The sequence below is a fragment of the Pezoporus occidentalis genome, unplaced genomic scaffold (assembly GCF_034315485.1).
Source record: "Pezoporus occidentalis ecotype Australia unplaced genomic scaffold, CSIRO_AGI_Poc_V1 ctg71, whole genome shotgun sequence".
In the NCBI taxonomy this organism is placed as follows: domain Eukaryota; kingdom Metazoa; phylum Chordata; class Aves; order Psittaciformes; family Psittacidae; genus Pezoporus; species Pezoporus occidentalis.
Window position 1 is genome coordinate 2,271,506 of NW_026916062.1, and position 24,982 is coordinate 2,296,487.

Genomic DNA, 24,982 nt, shown 5'->3' on the forward strand with positions numbered 1-24,982 from the left:
ACACAAATGGGAATTAAAAAGAATATAATTTCATCTCAAATATATACAATAGTATGTGACAAGTATAAGTTTTAAACAGTAATGTATAGATTTAAAGAGGTTTTCATTAAAATAATGCTTAGAAACTAACTTTGCAATAATATGAAAAGTCACAGAAAGTTAAGAAATTAATATATACCCAAAAGGATACAACTTATTTCAATTTTAAGTTTGAACTCTGTTTTGAAATAACTATGATGGGCATTTAAAGGTATTTGTATACAGTACTAATATTTTTGTGTTCTTAGAGCTGAACATTAGTTGTAACATTTTGATCCATCAGTTTGGTTTTTAAACTATGACAATGCCAGTCCTGAATCTGAATTAAGTCTTCAGGACATAAGCATCAGCAACTAGTTCAATTTAAGTAACAAAGGATTACCTCTTCTGTAGCTCTTAAAGAGATCTTTGTTCAAGAGAAGGGTCAAAAATGGATAGAGCTCTGCTAGCCTGGAAGGAAACCCTCACAAACACTACCAGGCAGGATGGTGGACTTTTGGGAGTGATGGTTTTGCTTGCAATTCAGCTGTTTTCCATTTATGATTTCCTTCTCTTTTACCTACTTCAAAATTTTTTAAGAGACAAAAATTTTCAAAAGAATCTCTGAAATTATTCTCTAAATAAAACTGCGAATAAATGCCTCATCCCATCTAGAAACTGCCATGTAATTATGTAAACATCCAAAATTTCAGAAAGTTAGATTGCAATGTAATAATTACTGAGTCTTCATTGGATATCCATGGACTTTCAATGTTGATATATTAGAAAAAGTAACTATGATTAATCTGTTTATGCAAAATATTATTCTCTATTCCTATTAGATGTATATAAAGCAGAGAAAATGAACAAATCACTTTAAGCTACACCAATTCTTCATATAAAGTTATTTTGGAACCAAAGCATTATATATTTATTCATGCTCATGTTTTGTCCCTGCCAAGGCTTGTCACAAACACCCAGGAAAGATCATATTCCTAGCTCACTTCAGAGCAATCTTTATACTTTTAGGATTTTTTTGTTTTATCAGTCCTTCTGAAATGCTTTAATGAAACACAGTAAAAGTTTGCCTGCTGTTCTTGAATGGATATATGAGCAGCTGCAGTGATGCTACCACACTGATGTCTACCCAAGAAACAGCTTTTCCATGCTACCCTATTAACAGTACTTATTTAAAAAATAAATATCTGAAACTCAATTTTTTTTTTAAAGTTAGGCATCTATTGGGTGTCTTCTGCATTTTGAATCTGGCAAGGTCTTCTCTGTTCAGTTTTACCGTCATTTCCCTACCTCTGAGTAGAAAAGATGATTATTACCTACAGTGAGATAAAATGGGAAGTTCCATGAAGAAATTTAATTAAACATTAATCACATGAATAATTTCATAAATAGATAAGAAAGATTCCTCCTTTTTCTTAAAGAACCGTGGTCAATCTGATGACAAAGCTGCCTGCCTTACTTGCTCATCATTAAAAGTATTCAAAATATTTGTGGGAAAACACAAATTGATAATGAAACCATCTTAATGTTTATAGGTTTTTCTTTTCTTTCAATGCAGACTTGCATCACCCATTGCTTTTAGATGTTTCAGGAGGCACACATGAACATTTCAAATAAATATGTGGCAGCTTCTTAGGACTTTACATTATATATTTCAAAGAGCAATTGTGGGTCAGATGGTGCCTGGTTTTTGTGAAGCTGCACAGAGCTGCAGAAAGGGAAAAATCTCAGTATCTTCTTTTGTACACACATCTGGGAAGAACAGCAGCTCTGACACTGAGTAACACAGCTGTTCTTTCTGCATTTTTGCTCTAAGTTTCTGGACTGCTTAGATGATCCTTGGGAAGGGAGAAGGAAGTGAATTTTCTGCTATCTCCTAACAGATGTTGCTTGAGGTGCACATTAGCTGCATGCCGTGCCTTCAGAAGGTCATTGAAAGGACATGGATTTTTCTGAAGGATTCAAAAGGGAAGCAAACTGCATCCTGGGTTTGTTAAAATACTGGTTCTTTGTAACAGTCCAGTGTAAACATACCTGACCCTTTCAGATGTTCCTGTGTAGAGAAATCTGGGAGAAAAGTACATCTCCAGCTATACTAAAAAAAGAGGAAGGAAATTGGGAAGACGATAAGGAAAAAGGCAATTTTTGGTTCCATGACTAAGTGAAAGAAAGGACAAGTCATCCTTCTAAATAAGATACAAACATCAGCATAGTCTTTATCCTCAAGGCAAATGAGACAGCTCACAGTGGCAATGAAAACCTTCCAAGACAATCAGTAAATACAGGTTCTGCATTTTTAGGACAGAGGCTCTGTAACTGCCTACCCAAAAGATCCATCAAATATTTACTGGAGTTGGCAGTAGGGCAGCTTTATTCCTCAAGCGGAACTTCAATGGAAACCCAGAGATGCTCAAACTTTTCTAAGAAAAGCAACAATGTATGTTCATTTTTTCTGTACAGCCCCTTGTACCTGTGCCTTCTTATGTCAGAAAAGATTTTATGATATGAACTTTTACAATGAAGAGAAAGACTTTAAAGATAATGAGAAAACACAGCAAAATATGCAATAGAGCAAGCAAAGGGAGAGCAAGTCACTGCTGGATGCTATTTGAGAGCAATTTTGTTATTGAATAAGCTTACAATTAAAGAGTATCTGTCAGATGTGACAAAACATTAAGGAAGAATGAATGAAAGATTGTACTATAGGAAAAATATAGTTTACAATGAGCAGAGTACAAAATTATCTCCTGTAGATGCTCAGAAGAATAGTAGGTTGTATCATAGGAGGAACAAACTAAATGTGCTCATTTATGAACACAGCCACATCTGACTGAGTCCAAGAGAAAAGAGTGACCTTGTGCTTTTAGTCTCAGATTTAGTGCAGATTGACACTTTTGGGTGGCTGAAATCACAGAGCTAAATATTCATTAGAGAATATACACATTATAAATGCAGGTATAATTCTGAGACAATGAAGCATTCGTAAGTGTACATTTTCCAAATATATTCAATTTTTTTCATAATTCAGACAGTTTAGCTGAATTTATTTTTGCTGGAAAACATCATGAACAGCCTACCTGGACTGCTTCTGTTCCTTATTTTTGGTATTATTGTTGGAATTATCTGTCAATAATGAAACCAAGGAGAAGAAAATAGAGAATGAGACTATGTAACTGTTTTTCAAGAAGTACTTGCCAAAATACACACATCCTGAAATTACAGTTTAAGATGTGCATTTTTTCCTGTATGGACCTTGTATAGTGAATAATATGCAGATACATCTAATGTGATTTTTATATTAATTTGAAGCAACTAATAATAAAAAAAAATATTCTTAAAACCCAAGAATTTTCACATGCAACTGGAAAGTTTCTGTGGAATCATAATCATGGATAATCTTTTGACATAGAAATCACAACAGTATAACTTTAACTTTTATTCATGGAGTTGTTTCAAACTCTGCTTATATCTCTAACCATATTACTATTCTCTGTGCATCCCAGAACTACCTATATAGTACCTTTTAATCATTTGTCACTTACTAAAAACTACAGGAAAGGTTAATGCTGCCCTTTCATATTCTGCACATCTTTTGCAAGAACAACCAGAGAGCAAGTTCCTTCAGCTGAGTCCCTACCATGTTGGTTTGGTATGTGTGTATTCATAGGACAGTGCCAGACAGATTTCCACCATCAGTTATATCGCAGGTTAATGCTATACCAACAAAAATATATAGCAGCATTGTTGATTGAAGAAGATGATAAACTAAAAAGCACCAATGCATTTTAAGAAAGAGTTGCAGTAAAGCAGCTCTAAATCTGAGTAACTGCTATATGGCTGCTGCTACAACTAGGAAAATTCGTACTTCTGCAGACTAAGCCAGCAGTGATACAGTGAATTGGGACTGCCCAACTTGCTCATCTTCTCCTTTCTGCCTGCTAAGAATCACTATTTTATTTTTGCATTTCTACTCTCTTTATCCTTTAATATAATTCTACACTGGAGATCAAAGCATGGGGAAAAATGTTTCCTTAACAATAGCAAATCAATTATTAAAACTAAAGTTGATTTTATTGTCTTGGCCTCAAATACTTCCAAAGCATATGTATTTCCCCTAACCGTACCTGAGGAATTAAAAATGCAATGCTGTTGTGCAATTATGCTATTAACATACTTTATCTAACGACATTTAAATTAAATATTTTCTGTGGGCTTTATCCCTAAAAGTCAGGTTTATTTTTTTATTTTTCAGGACAAGGCAATACTAGTTTTACATTCTAATTGAAACCAGTCATTGTAGCAGACAGTTTCCAGTTAATACTTTCCTCTCTTCTTAGGTGTTTACATGCCCCTTGGGATATGTCTCCTTTCTTGTAGCAGCTCAACATTTATTTGGTCTACAGGGTAAATCCAAGCAGGTTATCAACTGCTGTGACTGAAGTTATGAAGGCAAGGGAGTAAAAGATGAGGATATTCTCATATGTACTTATATTCCTTCTTATTACTTCCTTTCCTCATCAACCATACTGAGCCCAAACATGCTAGGAAGCAGATAGTACCAAATGGTGTGTCTCAGGAGAAGCTGTGCCCAGGAACATGGTCCCTGTGTTTCTCCAATAGACCAATGTTCAGTACAAAATGCTTCTTAGCTGCATCTACCATAGGAAAAAGCTATAACCAAAAAGCTTGTATTTTTCATTATACAGTATTCGCTAAGATGCAGGACACAATAAAAAGGAGTCTGACTTAAAAATTATTCATGTAAGCAACGTGTAACTATGGACAATGCTCTTCTCCCACCCAACAAAGCTTTCTCTCCAGAGCTGATTTTTCTTTACGGATGAAACATCTTGCAATCCTAGCATGATTCATTTTGTTGAATAATATAATATATATAATTAAAAGTTTACTTATGTTTTGATACAAAAAAGCTTTTGCATAGTTGCAACAGAAAGACATCAAGCTAATATCAAATATAAAATTTTGGCTCTCATTCTGTACATTAAATCCAGTTAAGCTTTCACAGAGAATCTGCAAAGGCTTCCTTGAACTCTCCCAATGTTTGCTTTGATGTGAACTGGGTTCATCCCTCTAAATGATGATAGCTGTCAGCAACTTTAAATTATTCACAGTTAACGAGGTATAGGAAAGCCCTCAGCACTTCTGAGGTTAGAAGCACAGACACAGTGTTAAGACTGATATTCTGTCACCTGTGATGAAGGCATGATGTCTGTACGGCTGCTAAAATAGCCTTAAATTGATAATAGGCCTCTACGCCACTGAATAGTAATGGCTCTGAACCCCACAGTCCAGGCCATACTCTTCTGGGTATTCTGTAAAGAGAAAAGCAGATATAGTTCCTGGTATAAATAACACGTGAATAAACTAAGATTATTAAATACAATGTTTTAAAACATCTTATGACCAGTTTCTGACCTCAGTTATACTGGTACCAATCTCTTTTAACTTCCCTGTAATTCATTAATCAGTAGTTTTTTACACAAGGTTCCAGAGTATGTATGAAATACTTCTTTCATAGTGTGTTTTATAAAAAGCAACTATCATTGTTCCCCTGAATCTCTAATAGAAGTACTTAGTCTCCTTCCAAAATTGATTTAAACAGAGCATAATTCTTCATATATTTTGACTGACATATCCACTTTTAAATCAATCAGTTTGGTCTTTTGGATTCTAGGATGCTAATAAGACATCTGGACATCCATGAAAGAAAAAAACAGTACTCATTTCTAGACATGACTGCTTAGGCAACAAACTCTTTATCTATCCTATGATCTACTGGAGACAGTGATCAACCATAGCTGCAGGCTGCACACTTAGTTATTCCTATTCATGTGCAAATTTTGCACTCCAACATGACTATGAAGACACTATGATAATTATCTCCTGTGTGCTGTCTTCACTTAACAGTGTCTCAGTCATCTGCTGGTTCCCAGCATTTGAGCATTCCTGTAGGACTTTTCCCAGCCTTCCCCCTTCTTCCCTTCCCAAGCACGGTGATTTTCTACAATACCTCTGATTCCCTGAAATGTTGAAATTTTACCGTAAAGTATTCTCAATTCACTGGAACCAGAAAAAGATAAATGAACTAACTACATGAAGAAACATAAAATTATTGTGGGCCATATTAACAAGAAAATGCAAAATCAGCTCTCTTCCTTGGTTCATCCTAATTGTCTCCACATACACGCAGAAACACCTGCAGAAACACATTTACATGAAAGTATACCCACAAAGGCTTGGTTTTTGCTTCTTGTAAATAAATATGAAGATTTGCAATGCATTCTAAAAAATAAAGTACACATTATTTTATAGCTAATTCTTTTTTATAATACTTGAGATTTAATTCTTAGCTGTACATCAGTCAGCTTTTTGTCAGATGGGGAATCTCTTTTAAGGAGAACCCTTAGGTTGCCACATAGAATACCCTAACTATCTGAAATGGCCACAAACATCACCTTTTTCAATTAGGGCTGTTACAAGTTCTTTGCAGTATTTCTATAGATTATGAAATTACAAGTATAAACTAGAAAAAGGCTGTAAGAAAAACCATACATTTTACCATACATGGATCATTCCAAAACAGATTTTTGTTCAGTTTGTAAGATGGAGATCAAAGTTGAGCAACAACTAGCAGGATTTTTCCAAAGACAGAAAACTTACACATTAAGAAGAAATTTGAAAAAAAATGTATGTAATAGTGCCAGCCAGTAATGCCTATCAAATTGTGTCCCACTGACAGGGACCCTACTGCAGCATTCCTCAACACAAGCAAAACATTTTGTTGATACTCAAGAATGGCAACTCTAATATCTCATTTAATCTTATTACACTTCCTGTTATTAACATTGATTTATGATAATAAAGCAATTTCCTTTTGCTATAATTTTTCTATAAAGCAAATGATGCTTCTTTATAATTCATTAGATACATGCACTGTGTCTGTGTTGTCCATTACACTAATATTTTATTCTGAAACAAATCCCAGAGGTCTATCAGTGGGTAGCAGATGGAATTGATGAACACATGAGCAGGGCTGCCTTTATTCTTTTTAGTGGCTGGAAAACTTCCCAAAGTAATATATGTCTTGCTCATGTATTCATCACTCATTTCTGATGTACTCCGAGTAATTCTCAAGTTAGAAAAAACCGACACAGAAATGGACCTGAATGCATATTCCCTTTTCAGGGAAGATTTATCCTTCTGAGAGGTTAAACGAAAGCATTGGGACTATTCACTAAGCACTGCTGATCACTGCCTGTGAGGATGTGAACTTCACTGACTTTGTGGAAAGTCAGTGACTATGGAGATACTCAGGACTTTGATGCTAAAAATGACCTTTGATAATTAGAATAAGAAAAAAAAAAGCAGTTGATTACATGCATGAATAACCTTATCTTAATTGCCAGCAAATGGAACCAGCCTTTTTTTCTTTTTTTTAATACCTCAAACTTCCACATATTGACCATAAAAAGTTATCTTTGTGGCACTTGCAGGCAACTGAAGCTCAGGAGAGCCAATTAAGATGAGTAGAGCCAAATGGACACATTTTGACATCAGGAAGAACAGACTGTAAAAGAACAAATACTTTGATCTGAACCCCAGCCTGAGTAAGAGGGCACATATAATGAAACCTCATTATAAAGCACTGAGTCTGGCATTTAAACAGTTGCCAAGAAAAGGAGACTGGGCTCCTTTCACTTCAGTAAAAATGTGAGGGTCAGTATTGTGCCAGTTCAAGATTTTGGTTTATTTTCACATCTGCCTCCAGAATGAAATGAGACAGTATTACGACATTAATGGAATATTCAAATAAATTTTACTGTATTTGGAAAAGCCCTCCTTTGACTTCAGAACCTGCAGTTTTTACTATTTCACTCATCACAGGAGTTTGTGATGACTTGGTTTCCTCTGCTCTCTTTTATAGGATGGTGTGTAACAGCCTTGATTTTGAGTAGGGTTTATGGAATGCCATTTTCTTCAGGTTTAGATCTTGTTTGCAAGAACTCTTCTTTATACCATTCTTCTCTCTCTATGTATCCAGCTCTGTTTCCATCTGCATGCAAGTCTTCCTGAAACACCTGAGTTTCAGAAGTTGCATGAATATGGTTGTTTTCCAGGTAAGCTTCAGTTCAGTAAGAATTTCATAATTTCATAGCAGGGTTTTCAGTTTCAGTTTGGGGCAGGCTGCTTGAAATTTCCAATAGGGAAATTTAACCCAGCGTTTTCAATTCTACAGAATGAGACATATGGCTATACACATACCTCAGTAGTTCTCATAGTCTGAAAGTGTCTTCTTCTCCAAAGGTATATCTACTCCCCAATAACTACTGTTCTTCCACAGTGGTTTGACCATTTTGGATTATGAAAACATGGAATATTTCAATTCTCCATAGAGTATCCATACATGATAGAGCTATGCTAGTATATTTTAACAGATAAACTTACGCAGCAGGTGAACTTTATGGTTCTCTCTCGTCTATGAAACATAAGGGGACATAAATCCACAAAGGTGAACTGTGCTGGGGAGTCAGGTACTTAATGGCTAATGTGGGTAGACAAAGAATTTTAAATAAATAATATCAGTTCAAGCATCAAAATTAAAAAGAGAAGTCTGCAATAATAACATTGGCTTTAAAGTCATGACAGTAAGAAGGGTGCACTTGTCAATCTTTTCTTTCTAACTTACAAAAGATAGCAATCATTTTAAAATCTAACAGAAAAGCTTAAATTCTGAGTAATCATATTAATCCAGGAGTTTGATTTTGATTTTTGGAGAAAAAAGACCAAGATGGGGTGGGGAGTGAGGATTCTTGGTATATCCTGGGACTTCACAAAGAATTTGGGGTGGATAAAATGTTACATGATTATTTTTCTTTTAATAAAAAGGTATATATTAATGAATGTTAGAATAGAATACTAACTGCATGTGGCACTTAAAAGTCATCACCTTATAAACAGGTATCAAAACACTTCATGAAAGTATCAGAATCAGTACAACTCCTTTACAGATGAAAAAACTGGGACACAAAGGACTGAAATCATATGACAAAGGGTGCATCCAGCAACACCCTCATATCTCAAAAAAAACACAGAATTATTCCTTATCCAATAGTATCCCAAAAGAGGAATCTCTACACTTGCAGATTTTACTCATACACTGTGCAAGTTAAACAAAATGCAGACTAATATTATCCGCAGCACCTTTCAATTTGTTCATATATTTTGCCTGAAAATCTTGTTTCAATGCTTAGCATAACTACCTGATAAGAACCATTTTCTGCAAGCTTCAGACCTAATCGAATATAAATACTTGTTCATATTGTCTTTGTGAATATGTAATGCACTGAAAACACGTCAAATTCTAATTGCTTTGACTCTGCGCCTTTGACACCAAACAAATTAAGTAAGGGCAAAGTATAAAAAGAGAAGGGAAAAGCAAAAAAGATAATTTCAAGGTAATGCTTAGATTCATTATTTGTCATCGAGACAGAGTAAAACTTTAACTCATTAGAACAACCAGCCATAGCACAGTTGTTGCTAATTTAGCAATAAAATACAACACAACAATATCTTTCGTTCAGTAACATTTCTTTGTCTTTGCCCTAAGCAAGGGAAAAATCAAGGGGTGGCATATCATTAAATTAGGTTTATCAATTAGACACTTTGTTGGTAGTTAGTAAATATTTAGCAATCAGCACCTAAATTTTATTATTTAATCCTGGGAAGATTTACGTGCAAACCTAAATTTACTTATACTGTACATAAATCTTTGGGATCATGTCTGAGTCATACATTTAATCATTGTGATATAAAACAATGTGTCACTGTATAATATATCACTGCCATTATGTTTGGAATACAAACTTTGTCTCAATCTCACTCTGACCACTTGAGCTGACAAGGCAACATTTCCAAAACTGCACAAGAATACTGCACATAGGAAAAGCTGGACAGGAGAATAATCAGAATTTTCAGAATTACAGCTCATGTTTACAAATCTCAGTGATTTTGAAACATAAGATCATTATTTACAGGTTACAACATTTGCCTAGCTATGACCTGTTACATATGGAAAGCCACTAAGTTTTGACAGTGAAAAAAACATATGAATGGAAGCATGGTCCTAAAAAATAAAGCATAAAAAACAGCTTTTACTTGTAAAGTCTTAACTGTACTTCAAAGAGACAGTATTCACAGACAGCTTCTGTTCATTATGGAGTGTGTTTCTAATTTCCTACTGCTGACTCACAGCAATTAAGCTAGGAAACATAGCTGAGATAGACAGACCGGCAGACAATTCACTGTTGGCAGATAAGCTTATTCACAATGGCGAATTTGGCTTTAGGGGCAAGAAATGAAGTGTCATGAAATCCTAGAGAAGGAAAGCTTTTTCATGTGCTTTAATCTGAAAATTACAGAAAATGGAAAGAGGTGTATCGAATAATTAGGCTGACAACACTATGCTTTTAGTTATAGCAGGCAAAGCCACAACAAAAACAAGCAGCTGAAAACAGAAACAAGGTATATAAAGCATTGGGGTTTTTTCCACCCTGAATGTTTCTTTAATGATGGAATAATCTCTGTCACCTACATCAAAGAAAAAGTTTGAGTAAAAACTGCATTGTTTTGACAATATTAAAGTAGCATATGCAAACAAACAAAGTATACATCTGCAATGGTGCAAAGCACAACAGAATTCAAGTCATAAATAGGGCTTTTACATATAACCTCAATATCAATACTCAGAGACATCAAGTTTTCAATAGTTAGGCAACTACACAGCCACAGAAGCTTGGGTAATACTCTGTTGTAGTAAGTACAGACACATTTCCAAACCTGTAACCTTTAATCACAGGAGGTTTTATTTCTTTATTTATTTAAACCAACTGTGAAACTAAGTGGGCTCAGTACAAAATAAAGAGGACAGAGAAGTTCCCAGCAGTTCACAAAGGAACAAGTACTGTGTGTGTTACTGATTTTTCTGATCACCAGTCATCTGGGGTATTTTGTATTGTAAGATTATACATATTCAAGAACACCAGGGTTAGTTTATGTTAGAAACTATCCTTGGTGGTGCTGTAATCATCATTAAGGTATTAAGTGCAAACTACTGGTCTGTACAAGCTTTCCCGTGCAGATGGGCTGCCCCTGAAATCAGAGCTTTTTGAGTAGCTGAAGAAAGAAACAATTATTTCCCACTTTACCCCTGAGCACTTGGAACAAAACAAATAAAAGAAATAAATCTCTGATTGGTGGTAAAGTGGAAACACTCGTAGTGGAAACACTGCACAGGAACAAACACTATGTGCCCAGTTTTCTGAATAAAAGTAGGTGTCTGATAAAAGATACATACGATTTAAATAACTATATATTTAGAGCTAGAGAGCTTACAAATATTTTTACATATTTACATATTTTTACGATCAAACGAGAAAGGGGTGTGATTTTTTTTGTTCTGCACTGCGCTAATATCCTTCACCATCTTATTGCCATTTAAAACTTTCAAGCACATAGCAATATTATTTACGACCAGGAGACTGCTTATCATTCTCAAGGTCAGATGCTTATCTACAAATGACTAGACTTTAATCAGCACCACTGCTCTGTGAGAATAAACATCTCAGACCAAGGGTTCTCTTTCATACTATGACAAAAACATGAGGATGAAAAATTCTGTTTCTCCTGAACTCTATAAAAGCATTTGAAGTTCCCCATTACTAGTCTCTAGCTTTTGATTATAGTTTTTTGTTTTCTTCTACTTTTCATGTTGTCATTGATCCAATAACAAACTTGTTCTAAGTTTATAAATACCTACACTTCACACTCTTTTTCACTGCTGCAAACATTATAGCACTTACTCATTTTTAGGGGAAAAGATATTATATTCTATTTTTATTGAACATTCTCTAATGAAAGAATTTCAATACCATTGGTCATGGACCTCAGAACTCCAGACAGGAAATCATGAAAACTGAGATGCTAATGCCTAAGAATAAATATTTTTTATTCTCATTTCTACAAGAAGAGTGGTGTACAGAGTTACAACAAGGGATAAGAAGATCTTATCAATCCAAACATGTCAAGTGTTTGTAATTCAGTAACTATTAGAAAAAAAAAAAAAAAAAAAGACTAAAGACTAAAGACTTTGAACTTAAAACTAACCCACTTCTCAACACCTGAAAATTTGATACTAGGAAAGTGTTCTATGTGAAGTATTCGGGGGGGGGGGGGAGGAAAATCCAGCAAATAAATTATGAATTATTTTCACAGCTCTTTTCAGGACACCGTTGATGTGCTTTGGTGTCTCAAAGTTTTCTCGTTTTTAAACATAAAACATTATCATATTTTAAAATTTAATGAACAAGTCAAAAATATATTACAAAGGATCTGTGAATAACAGTTACTTCAAAAGTATTTTAGGTAGGTAAAGTTTAATGTTGGCTTTAAAATAAATAGTTTATAACTTGCCAACAAAATCATCTACCTTTTCTTGGTGAGACATTTTCTTCTGGACAAGAGGTAGCAAATTCTAGGGAAAATACACAGTTTGCAAAATTATTTCTCAAATAAAGGCACTTCCAGTTGAAATCAAGTTAACACTAAAGGAGGTAATGTCATGATCTTAAAATAGGTATGCAACTTCTGTCCTTCCAGGTTCATCTAGATGTTCCTGTCTCCATCGATTATATAGAATTAAACACAGATGCTTGGAACCTTACCCAGGTTACATACTTGAAGGTATCCTAAAGTTTGCAGTGTGAAGATTCACCATGAACACATTCAAACCATAAGCATGTCTTTGAACATTACTAGATATACATGCTAGTATGTAGCAAAAAGTGAGGAATGGACAATCTCATACACAACAAAAATCATATGTTCATAGCACCAACTTCAATATCATAGCACCAAAACCATCAATTCTCACTTGCAAGTCTGTATTTCAGAACACGAAAATTATATCTGTGTACATAAAGAACAAAATAACGGGACATGTTTGAAAAATTGCTTCTAAAAAAATATTTTAGATATTACTAATATATTATCACTGTTGTTTAAATTTTGTATATTGTGCTATCCATTATTATTTCTTAATAATGTTTTAGCATCAGAAAGTAATTAATTTTCATGATACTTTTATACTTGAAAGACTTCAAGAACCAAAAAGCATTCCGTGAAAGCTTTGAACTTTCTGTTTCCTTTGTACTTTCCATTTCTCTCCCTATTCTGCTCATTCACACTTACATATTGAAAGATATAACAAAAAGGTCACAAGTAAAAAAGACATCTCTAGAAGTGCTAAAATAATACAGTATTCAAGTAACAGAATGAAAACTAAATCTTTATAAATGTAGTTCATGAAGGAAGCAGAAACTGTTGTTGAAATGATTTAGTAAACTGCTCTTTAGTGCCATTGTGTCACTAAAGCTTACATCTCATCTCTGAAGCTACTAAACTGAATATCCTTGGCATTCCAGCTTTCTAAACCATAAATTAAATTAATTCTTGAGTGGACTTAAATCACTAAACCTTTATGTTTTGCAAATTTCCCTAAGAATCTCACAATTTTTGTACAAGAACCTTTCCTTTTATTCATTATATACTTCTTGGAAACAGAAACCACTAGCTACTCCCAACTAGGACTGTCAACAAGTAAAATCATCCATGTATCTTTAGTCATCTAAACAGAAAAATTCACTGAGTTTAGTTCAGAGCATTTCCAAACAACCATGCCTACATGATACCCAGGTGGAATAATCTGCTTCCTGTAGCAACAATTCAAAAAAGCATGTGTAATATCTTCTGAAAGTATTGTTATTTAGAAACAGCAAGTTTCCAGTGGCAAGATTTGTCATCTACATACTTCAATATAGATCACTGCTGGTGATATACCTATGTTGATATTTTGCATATTCTTTCATTTGATAGTGTTACTTTTAATGCAGAGCACGTGCCCAGCTATAGTAATGATTTACTGGTGGTGTTGGCTAAGCATTTAAAAAAAGCTGCTTCAGTAATATTCACAGAACTACTATATTTTTTTCATTAATTTATAAAACAAAAAAAAACAAATTTCAAAGAATTACAAAAGGCAATTAGTAAGCAACAAATATATCTATTGCCAACATTATGCTTTTTCAGTGCCAGTCAAGAAATGACACATGGACAAAACCAGACAGGCTGCTAGCTGGTAATCAGGTAAGTGAACAATAAAGAGACAACGTTTTAAGAATGAATGTGTTTGCTATGTCAGGCTGTTGATGGGTTTCTGAAGAGATGCAAGGACTAAGGAAAGAGAGGTGAAGAGAAATCTTGTTATTGATAAATGCAAAGAAAGAGGCAATAGCAGTAGTGGTAATGTTGGACTTGCTGTTTTTCTGTCTGAAAAAGAAAGCAGACTCCTATATAGACAGGGAAATAAAAGCAGGAGGCAGAAAATGTTACATATGCATAAAAGGCCACTTAAATTACTTGAGGTATGAATATCCAGATGAGATATCACTGCGGTGCATGCAGAATATTGTTTGGCCTATGAGGAAATAACATCACATAGCTCCTGCGTGTGAAAGTGCAGCTGGTGTGGTTTTGTTCCTACTGCTAACCACAAAAAGTCACACGTGTTTGCTGCTGGCTTCTTCTACAAGATACGTCCCATTCTACAAACACAATTTTTTTGCCAGAAAGCATGTAATACTGCAGAAGAATGAGCGGAACCAGCAGGAGTGTGCATTGCTCCCCAGAAGCAGTGCTTCTGATGACAAGCAGCAAGCACTCACAATGTAAAGGGCTGACACAGTCTCTGAAACAGTGTGCTTGCCTGGAAATTAGATCAGCATATCTGGGATGCTTTAAGCAGCTCAGTATCAGTGCTTCTGCATCATGGGATTTTGTCTCAGAATTCTCTGAATTCAACAATAATTTTGAAACAAAAGAGATTATTCCCAAACCAAAACATGCTGTTCTTCAACTGCCCGTGTTTGCCACTGTAGGCATTTATTGTGCCAGCTGCGCTGAAGAACAAGGCATAAGATGGTATCATATCAGTTACATTTCTGCCTACATTATCTGTTATGGACTGGATATTTCAGTTCCCCAAAATCAGTAAACTGTCATCAGTATTGCTGCCCCACCACCAAGCTCTGATGAATTACTGAATGCTACATTGCCCATTCCTTCAACTACATGTTGTAAGGTCTGTGATTCACCTGTGCAGTACTTCATTGACATCCTTGTGATGTACTACTGCAACAGGCTGCCAATCTACCTGTAGCAAGTCTGGATATTCACTTCCCTCCTTAGCCAACCAAGTTCCTAAAATGACTGCGACATATCCACCACCAGAACATGCTCTCCCTTAACATTAAGAGGAAAAACTGCTTCAAAAAAATATTCAGAAGGGAAAATCATATCCCTATTCTAGCAGAAGATTGTTAAGCAACATTAGCCACATTGCAGCAGTTTGCAAAAAGTTCTGGTTTTAAGCATATCCTGAAAAAAGAGATGAGTGTATCACTAGACAGATTATTCTGTGTGATATGCAAGATGCCATTAAAGAAGCTGTTGTTTCAAATCTGTGTCGATGCCCCTGTGTTTTTCAAAAGTGGAAGACTTTTACTTGAAATGAGCCATTAAAGAAGCTGTTGTTTCAAATCTGTGTCGATGCCCCTGTGTTTTTCAAAAGTGGAAGACTTTTACTTGAAATGAGTCAAGATCACAAACACCTACTGTAGCAGTAGTACTCCTTGTCAGGTGTGACTAATGAGTTACCAGGTTCTGTCATATCCAGCAACACAGACTTGCATTTCTAATGAATTTGAGGACTTTGCCGAAAACCTTACTGATTTAAGCTATCACCATCAAATGATCAGGCTGAATAAATGATGCAGAATTAAAGTGCCTTGTAAAGGTATACTGGCCAACCAGGCTCATCAGATCCCTCACCCATAACAGGTCATGTCCACAGCTGGGCAAGGACAGCCTGAGTAGCAGTGCTATAACATGGACTCCACCTATGTCTCTGTTGAATGTACAGGGATTTATTCCACTGATTCACAACCTGACTCTCCTTATTCTTGTTATTCAAGAAAGACACATTGCTGCTGTGCTTGGGGTACACAGGAGTTGCAGTCTCCCAAGAAACTTGCTCATCTAAGGGAGATAGACATTGCAGAAATGTGCTACATGTTCATGTTGGAGATGGGCATTTCATATAAGGAGAAGGAATATTTTTGTAGAAGGGAAACTAAAATTTTGGTGGATAGGATGCAAGGTTAACATAACATGTAGGGAGATATTAAAAACACAGATGGAAGAGCTAGAACTGGATTTATAGATTGCCCCAGGAACCTCCTAGATAGACCAGGCAGTAGAGGCAGGAAATAGGAAGTATGTTTAGTTTTGCATGCTGTGAACAGCTGTACAACTGCTGACTGTCTCAGTGGTGGTGTAGAGTTAGCTACGCATGGAATTAACCTTTGCAGATATTTGAGCTTCATTGCATGTGGGTTAAATACCATGTTGCACTGATAAAGCAGCTCTGTGGATCTGCTGCGGAGCCACTCCTGTTATCAATGGCCAAGGTCCCAGCTAAGATATGAAAGACTAGTCTTGCGGAGGTTTTAGTCACACTACTGCAGGAAATCTGTCAGCACGCACACTACAGGTTTCCAAAACATGTAGTTCTTTCAAATGACCTGGTGTAGAGGAAACAAAGACTGCCCAGACTATTTGTATTCTTCTGTGCTTATGGTGTTAAGCATGGGAATACCTGAGTCAAGTGAAGAGAGAATGTCATCTCTTCCAAATCACACCCACTTTTTCTCTCAGTAAGGGGCCTCTGCCAAACATGCACTGGTGAGTGATACATATGTTTCAGACCCACATAGCTTTAGAGCCAGGAAGGATGAGTAGCGTTAAGTATCTGCCTCTTTACTAGCTGTTGGCAGGCAGAGGACCATTGCAGGAATAAATACACAGAAACAACAGACTTAATAGAAAATCGAGATACTTTTGCAGAAGTACCAGACTTGAGAAGTTGAAGCTAAAGGTAAAGATACAGGTATTGAAAGTGAGTGAAAGAAAGAAGGAATGGAAACTATTGTTTGGAAGACTTGTTACTGATGAAAACTTTTGATAAGATTCATACCTAACAATTTTATTTGGACTGCTTCTAAAGCCTGAGAAAAGTAAGGATCATGGTCCAGAGGCCTTCAGGGCTCTTATTCCACCCCTGCTTTCTCCTTCCACTTTCTCCACTCTGCTTCTCCTATTCTTGTCAGCTTGGCCATGCCTTTGTACATTTCTGGTGACACCTTCATGACCTGGAGCTCACTAATCCACTGGGGCAACATCCACAAGACGAAACTGATCAGTAAGAACAGAGTCCAGCCCTCAGCACATAAGTGCTGAGAGAGAAAGCTGCATCTCTTTTTCTGTGTGTTCTGTGCACGCTTTACAGGCTTGTAGCTGTAACACATTTTGGTGAGCCTAAAAGATGTCGTACTACCCAAGATGGACTCCCAACAACTCTCTTAAGTACATACTGCATACAGTAAATTAGCCAGCCTGGTCTGAAGCAGCTGCATAATGATCAAATGTAGGCACTTGGCTTGCATGGACAGCTAATTTCCCACCTTCCTGTCTCCAGACTGAAGCAACTTAAACCCTCTTAAAATCAACATAGAGGAAGTCCTACAATACACAGTAAAAAAGAAGTTGGAGATACACACGCTGGATGGGTACTGCTGAGGACAGTGATAGTAGACTGACCTTAATGGGAGGGAAGGGCACAGGATGATGCAGAAGGTAGTAAAATAATTAGTTTTACCAACAGTGTATGAGAATGGGAAGGCTGAGGTTGGAAGAGTAGTCGCTAATGCTGACAGGCTACAAGTAGGGATGAAAGAGAAAAGGCACATTAAACAAACAGGCATAGATGAAATGTAGCTAGTTATGGTTGGGAAGGACAATGATTAAATGATTGAGAGCCACTCAGCAAGAGACAATCTTTGTGAACCCACAGCTCAAATAAACTTATAACTTGCACAAAAGCTGCTTGAAACAAGTGTGAAAATAGGTCACAACTGCAACAGTCCAAAGTAGCATGAGTAAATAAGCAGAGCACTTTCTGCTGTCAGGAAGAGTCAGAAATATAAAATCTGGACAGATGTAGGAGTGAATTACTTGTGAAGTGCTCTCATAGCAGAAATAAGTATATATATCCTCCCTCCATTCTTCTTTTATGTATCATAATTTACTAAGGATTATGATGACAGTTATAGGATACTGAAGACAAATAGTTAATTTTAAGGGCAGAAACTTTTCTGACTTTACTGGTGATTGCGGGCTGGTAATGAGTATCCTGAAAACTAAAGATTTAAATGTGAAACACCTTCTTATCTTTACTGCCACATGTTCCAAAAACAAATGCTACCTATGGTCTTATTAGCAACATCAAAGCTTTTGAACTTTTTGTGGAAGTCTTACATTTACCATTTGGCTCAAAGACACAGGAAAGCTCTTCAAAGCCTTTGGGAATATATCACAAGCAGAGTTACATATATTAATAAGAAAATGTCCTGGCCTTGTAACAAAAAAACCAGCTTGCACATTATAGCCAAGTCCAAAGAGACATAGGCAGGTGGGTTGAATTACAGGTGGACTAATGGGCAAAAATACCAATACCAGCTTATTTCCATTTCAACAGGAGCCTACTATATATTAGATGAAAAAGTTGGAAATCATTCAAAGAAAAATTTGCTGGGTATTTTAAAAGCAACTATCATTTTAGCATATTATGTAGAACTAAAGGCCAGAGGAAAAGATTACTATTTAAAATGCCTTTTATTTTTTTTTTCTCCTTACTCAGATAGTCCCTGGCAGAAATGGTGAAAATGCAGATTTTAACCTTTCAGGTATCTACTTCACGTAATTTCACAGAGTGTAATATTACACTGTCATATTTCTCTGTTGAGGCAGTTGATGTTGATGAAACAAATGACATCTTACGATTAGAGAGGTAATGCTGTTGACTGACCAAGAATTCAATTATAGACTTTTCATGGACGGAATCCAAAAGATTTCAAAGTTTTAACCTGGTAGGTGAAGTCATTCTGGGTAAGAGTGTTTTGATACACTGTTATTTCTATCATGGAAGTAACCAAAAGACATAAAGCTTTTTGCACGATATGAAAGCTTGATTAGATCTTACATCCTGGAATATAACTCAAATATAAATGGTTATGCTAAGCATTTGAAATGATGTTATTAAAAAAGAGTAGTTAAGAAACTACATATTAGTAGTACAATTTACAATTTACAATTTAATTTCATTTAAAAGCAACATGAGTACATCTCAAAAGTGGATTTCTATTACGCTGTTCCCAAATGATTGTGTCTAAGGTAGTCTATAAACAGAAAGCCAACTCACAAGACACAGATAGGACTTTGTGGTTGACAATCAATGGGTCTGGCAGTGCCAATGACACCTTCTGTTAGAATAAAATACAGTTATATATATAAAATAGATGTGTATAATTGCCACTCCAAAACACACGGTATGTTATGGCAAGCATTAAAAACAATCAATGAGAATTTTAAAATTCTCAATGTAGATGTACAAATATCATAACGTGGGACTTAACTACTATTTATTGTGAAAGGGACCTGAAATAAAACCATGTGAAATTTAAATCTTACTCAACTTCGTATTTATTGCAGAGTTCATCTACTCCACACAAACTTCTGAAGTGGATGGTCTTATCAATTTTTGCAGAAGAATTACATTGCAGCAATGGTTTAAATTCACTGTGTATCAAAAGCCCAAGGCAAGCAAAATGTTTAGTAGTAAGAATGTCTTTCTGCCACTAGAAGAGATAATGAGCCCTATTACTAAAACACAGCAGTAATCCTAATTTTGAAGCCACATATAAGTTATAACTTTAAAATTAGCATTTTTAATTTTATTCCTACTTTTAATATAGTTTCCTAGCAAATTGGTACATAAAAAATGTAAAGAGAAAACAGCAGGCAACAATCAACTCTTGATTATATGCTCTCAGACTCTGAAGGGGTTGTATAACCTGGGTAACCCAAAACCACATATAATACAATATACACATAACATTTGGCCATAAGAACACACAGCAAGGGTTCAGTGGGAAAAGGGCAGGGCTGCTGCTGAGTGTAGAGCAGGGAGATTCCCCAGCTGGCACCTGAAAAGTCAATAACATATTGTGTGCTCAGCCTCAGCATGCCTGAACTCCTCCTGAAATGAAACCAGCTCATGCAGAGCCAGCTCTGGTGGCTCTGCGGCAGTGCACACTTAACCCTGAGACCGAATAATTCATCCTCAGATAATCAAGGGTTGACTGTATCTGGATGAGCTGAGTCCATTTATTAAACATGTCACCTGTAACTGTGGCTATATGCAAAGGGAAGTTTTCCCTTGCCATATGCTCTTTACTGAATGGGGTTCAAATATTCAGATCTTCAGTACATTAGCTGCTTATTCAATTTAAAGACTAAGATGACATTTCTTATAATGAACTTTCACCTGATAGTACGAATGTTGCTTCAGCCTGCATAAGCTCAGCATGGAGACCTAGTTTGCAGTCTAGTTTGGAGACCTTCAAGTATGAGGGGCCTCAGAAGTTTAAAATATTATTACTAATACTCATCAAGAGAAAGAAGACTAATTGCTGTTATACCTCCTCATAATATTATACTGCCACTGTCTCTGGTGGAGAACAATCTGTGCTGTCAACCTATCTGTTTAGCTTCAGTTAAAGAATTTAGAAACATTTATACTACAAACTTTGGGAACAGCTATCAAACATAAAATACGACTGAAAAGTGCTGCTGAATATATTGCCTAGTTGACTAAATATTGTTTTAATGCTGCTTTTTAGTTACTCCTGCAAAATGTAGTGTTCTGACAAACTACAACACAGAATGTGCTTTTCACACTAACACATGCTAAATACTTCCCCTTAAAGTTACTAATATTTAATAAATCATATAATTGGTACCATTCTTTAACACACAAAAGAAATATTCTTTGCTTTTAAATCATTCAAATGTTTAAGAATTCTATGCAGCTGATTTTCTCAAAGCAGTACATTAAAGTTTAGTAGCAATACATTCAAAAACAAGGCAACACGCTACTGTGTAAAAATCTAAAACTATAATTTCAAAACAGGAAAATTTAGGGCTATATGTAAAATGTAAAGTCATTTTAATCCTAATGTACGTAGCTGTATGGCTACCATAGTTAGCAGCCCAGTTAAAAATTTAATTAGACCAACACTTTTGTGCAAAGATATATACTGTTGTTATCACAGTGGGAAATAACCCTGGCCTTTAACTTGAAATAACTCAGCAAGTCACCTTCCTGATAAACAATGCAATATTAATGTCACAGTTGTGAGCAGTTCTCTCAACACTCACAGTAGGTATCAAATTTGTTGTTCAATTTTCATTGGAAATGTAGCATTCCTTTCTAATGGGTGTCTTTAGCTTCAAGTAAGAGGAACAAGTGGAGTTCAAGATATAATTAAAGTAATTTTATATTAAGCTAAAGGACAAAACAATCCACAGAGCAGCAAATATTAAATCATGAAAAGCATAAATGTTACAAATTATTCAAGCCACAGGTAATGGTATGGCATAAGATTCTTAACTATTAGTTCCCAAGAAAGCACATAAAAATTGAAAAAAAACATACCAACACTTTAGGAAACACTTGTATATGAGTTCAGTTTCTGCTGAGATTCTAAGTCAAACTGCATGATCTGTTACGGTGTCATAGATAACTCACTTTCTTTTTTTCTTTTTTTTTTTTAATAAAAAAATCTTCTTAAAAAAAATATCAGTGACAACCTTAAGCACTTTCTAGACTTTTAAAATACAAGAAACACTGGTTTGAACAGGAAAGGGTGAAAGTCTGACAAAGTTATTTTTCCACTTTTGAACATTACTGATCCTAACATAACCTTCTGCACCTTTTAGTACACAAGATGAGATGTTTTCTTTGTGACAAAGCACATTATTTGGTAACTGAAAATCAATGTAACACAGCCTCATAGTAGGCCTGCTCAACAACTCTGCTCAATTTCCAGGTTATTCCTAATTGTATAACCAATGAATTCTCTTGAAAAAATACTGAACTGTACTTATCATAAGATTTCCATATCTAATATAATTTTCAATTAGGAAGTTGTGATAAACGTTGCTAAGTGTTCTGCTGCTCTTTTATTCTCAGATGAATTTTACCCACAACTCACTTTGGCATTCGCCATGGCTCCTCTTCCCCTTCTGTTAACACCTGAGATACAAGGTTGGGGGTTTATTGTACTGAAAAATTCAAAAATGGAAAATGACATTTCCTGAGGAAAAACAAAATTGCACTCAAAATTTGAAAAACGCTTTTTTTTTTCTCTTGTGTTTATGATAGTCAGATTGTAAGGAATTTTAGCATACAGTATTTAGATTCTTTTTAAAAGTGCCCTTCACATTTTTTCTGAAGTAGCTTCGGCAATTTCAAAGAGCAAGGAGATTTTATAACTACAGAGTGCACAGCAATTTATGCACCAGAACAGTCAAAAAGAAACTTCAGAAATCCCACAGTCAGCTGCTCTTATGTACAATTGCTTTTAGTTCTACATAAAGTGAGATTAATCAGAATGTCAGCTGTCCTGCCTGTCAGTATTATTTGCTGCTGGAATAAACACACCATAGAAAGTAGAAGAGCCTGTGTATTGTAGCATATTGATGTTTTGCTGCACAACCACAAAACCCCACTGTCAGTGATTTTCTGTTGCCTTTTATAGAAATATTCCTTCAAAAATTCCTTTTGTAATTTTAGCAGGTGTTAAGTTCAGATAGATACATATATACAAAAGATGTACAAAAGTTATTGTTAAAGGCCTCTATTCCCTGATAAATTTCCTATATTAAACAAAAACAAAAACATAGATTTATATGGTTTATATTCTTATAAAAATAATGCCAAGAAACCAATGGAGACTGACTGTTGAAGCACCTGCACAGTATGACAAACAAGTCTGAATCTAAAGCAATATGAAAAAGTATCTGGACTACCCCACTCAAGTAACTAGGGGAACCATGTGTTGAAAAAATATCTTACAGAAAAAAAGTGTTTTACTTTAAAAAGCAGCTTTGCGTTCACTCTGGCCATACTGTCCTGGATCTCTAGGCTGTAAAAAATGCAGCAGTCGTACCATGGCTGCAAAAAGACACAACAGCTTATAGACAAAAAAGAAACAAGAAGAAAAAGAAAAAAGAAAAAAAAACAACACATCAAACAGAAACAGAAGAAATCAAGTTCTTTTCCAGAGAAATCTTCCTGACAATAGAGGGTTCAGGCAAGTCAATAAGCTAAGATCAGAATGTCATAGAAGAAGTAGGGTGAAACCTAATGGGGTGAAATGTAATGCTACCAAGTGAAATCACTGCTAGGCTAGTGGCAAGAAATTTCTCAGCTGGAGAAGACAAACAGAAAGATATTACTATCTTAATTGGGTAAACTAATGTCTGCATGATATGGCTTTGCAAAAATTATGAATGTTATCTTAAAATGTGTAAATGCCTCAGCAATGATAAAATCTCATCGAGTGTACCCTATACAAATCTATCTTTCGTCAGATGATGTACAGTTAAACAGGATCAGATGCAAAAACTAAAGCTACTAGAAAGATAAGAAGCAGGGCAACACTGTCAAGTAATAGTATATGACAAAATCATATCTTGTTCATCCTAGCAAACCAATACACAGAAAAAATATGACCATTCTTTATAATGGAACAAGAAGACCTATTTAAACTGAAGCAGCATCAGCATCAGCACATAACAAAAAGAATAAACTGACTCTGACTATAGCTAAAGCTGGACATTTTAAAGTGGTTTCTAACCAACAAAAGTAGTGACAGTGAACAAAGTGATAGTTTTTAAATTGATACAGATGTAGTAACAGGATGATATACATTTACTTATTAAGGCAAAGGCATAAATCATTAGTATCTGAAATGTCACTCCCATGTTTATGTCCTACTTTCTACAAGCCAACCAGTACAGCTGGATGTTGCACAAGGAGAACAATAGAACAGAAAGCTACAAATGTCTCAGTGCATCACTAGACAAAACCTATTATTTTATCTTTACCCTTGTCTCAAAACACAGAATGTATTCCTAAATGAAGACTGAGAGAGCAAATAATCCACCTCATCCAATTCTTTGTGATACTTCATTACTAATTATAATTTCTTCTTTAATTAAACGTTTGGATAATATCTGGGTTACTTTACCTTTCCTACAAAAGCAGATGCAGGATTATAGACAAAAAATAAGGTTCACTACTACCCTGTGGGAAGGAAGACTGATCTTGTGATAAGAATAAAGGCACTGTCATTCCACTCCCACACAGCTGCACTAGAAAGAGCTGAGAATCTCTAATCTTTGCAGACCACATCATAATGAATGTGATCAACTGCATTTTAGCTCACAGAAATAAATTATTGTATCCCATTAATTTACATATGCTTTGAAGTATGTAAAAAATGCATCAAACTGAATCCTTGTCAGACTTCAGGTGATCCATTCCTTCTTACTTGTCCTAGGCATAACTACTTAAGCAATTATGAATGTGCAAGTTTGGGGCACACTGCTGTATTTCCAGCAACTACACCAGCTCCACCAGTATTAGTTTTCAGAGATTTCACTCACAGAGAACACAACATCAGTAATGTGTATACTTATGTCACCAAAGAGACAACATACATTGGCAATTTTGAAACATCAATACATGCAATACCAATAGTTAAGAAAAAGAAACAGGATTTCAAATCTTATATATTCTGCTATTTTTTCATAACAGGTCTGTAATGACGCTAAAGGTTGTGGCTTTCTT

The 24,982-nt window shown here is 35.4% G+C and overlaps 1 protein-coding gene and 1 long non-coding RNA gene across 2 annotated transcripts in view; both read right to left on the minus strand.

Moving 5' to 3' along the window:
* Window positions 1–24,982, minus strand: part of KCTD8 (potassium channel tetramerization domain containing 8) — a 90,104-nt gene that overhangs the window by 41,921 nt on the left and 23,201 nt on the right. The gene's annotated exons all lie outside the window — the stretch shown is intronic.
* LOC134175985 (uncharacterized) lies at window positions 4,930–6,318 on the minus strand. Its single transcript, XR_009969220.1, has 2 exons — window positions 6,252–6,318; window positions 4,930–5,869 (listed from the first exon to the last, which is right to left on the minus strand). It is a non-coding gene; the product is annotated as an uncharacterized LOC134175985 (long non-coding RNA).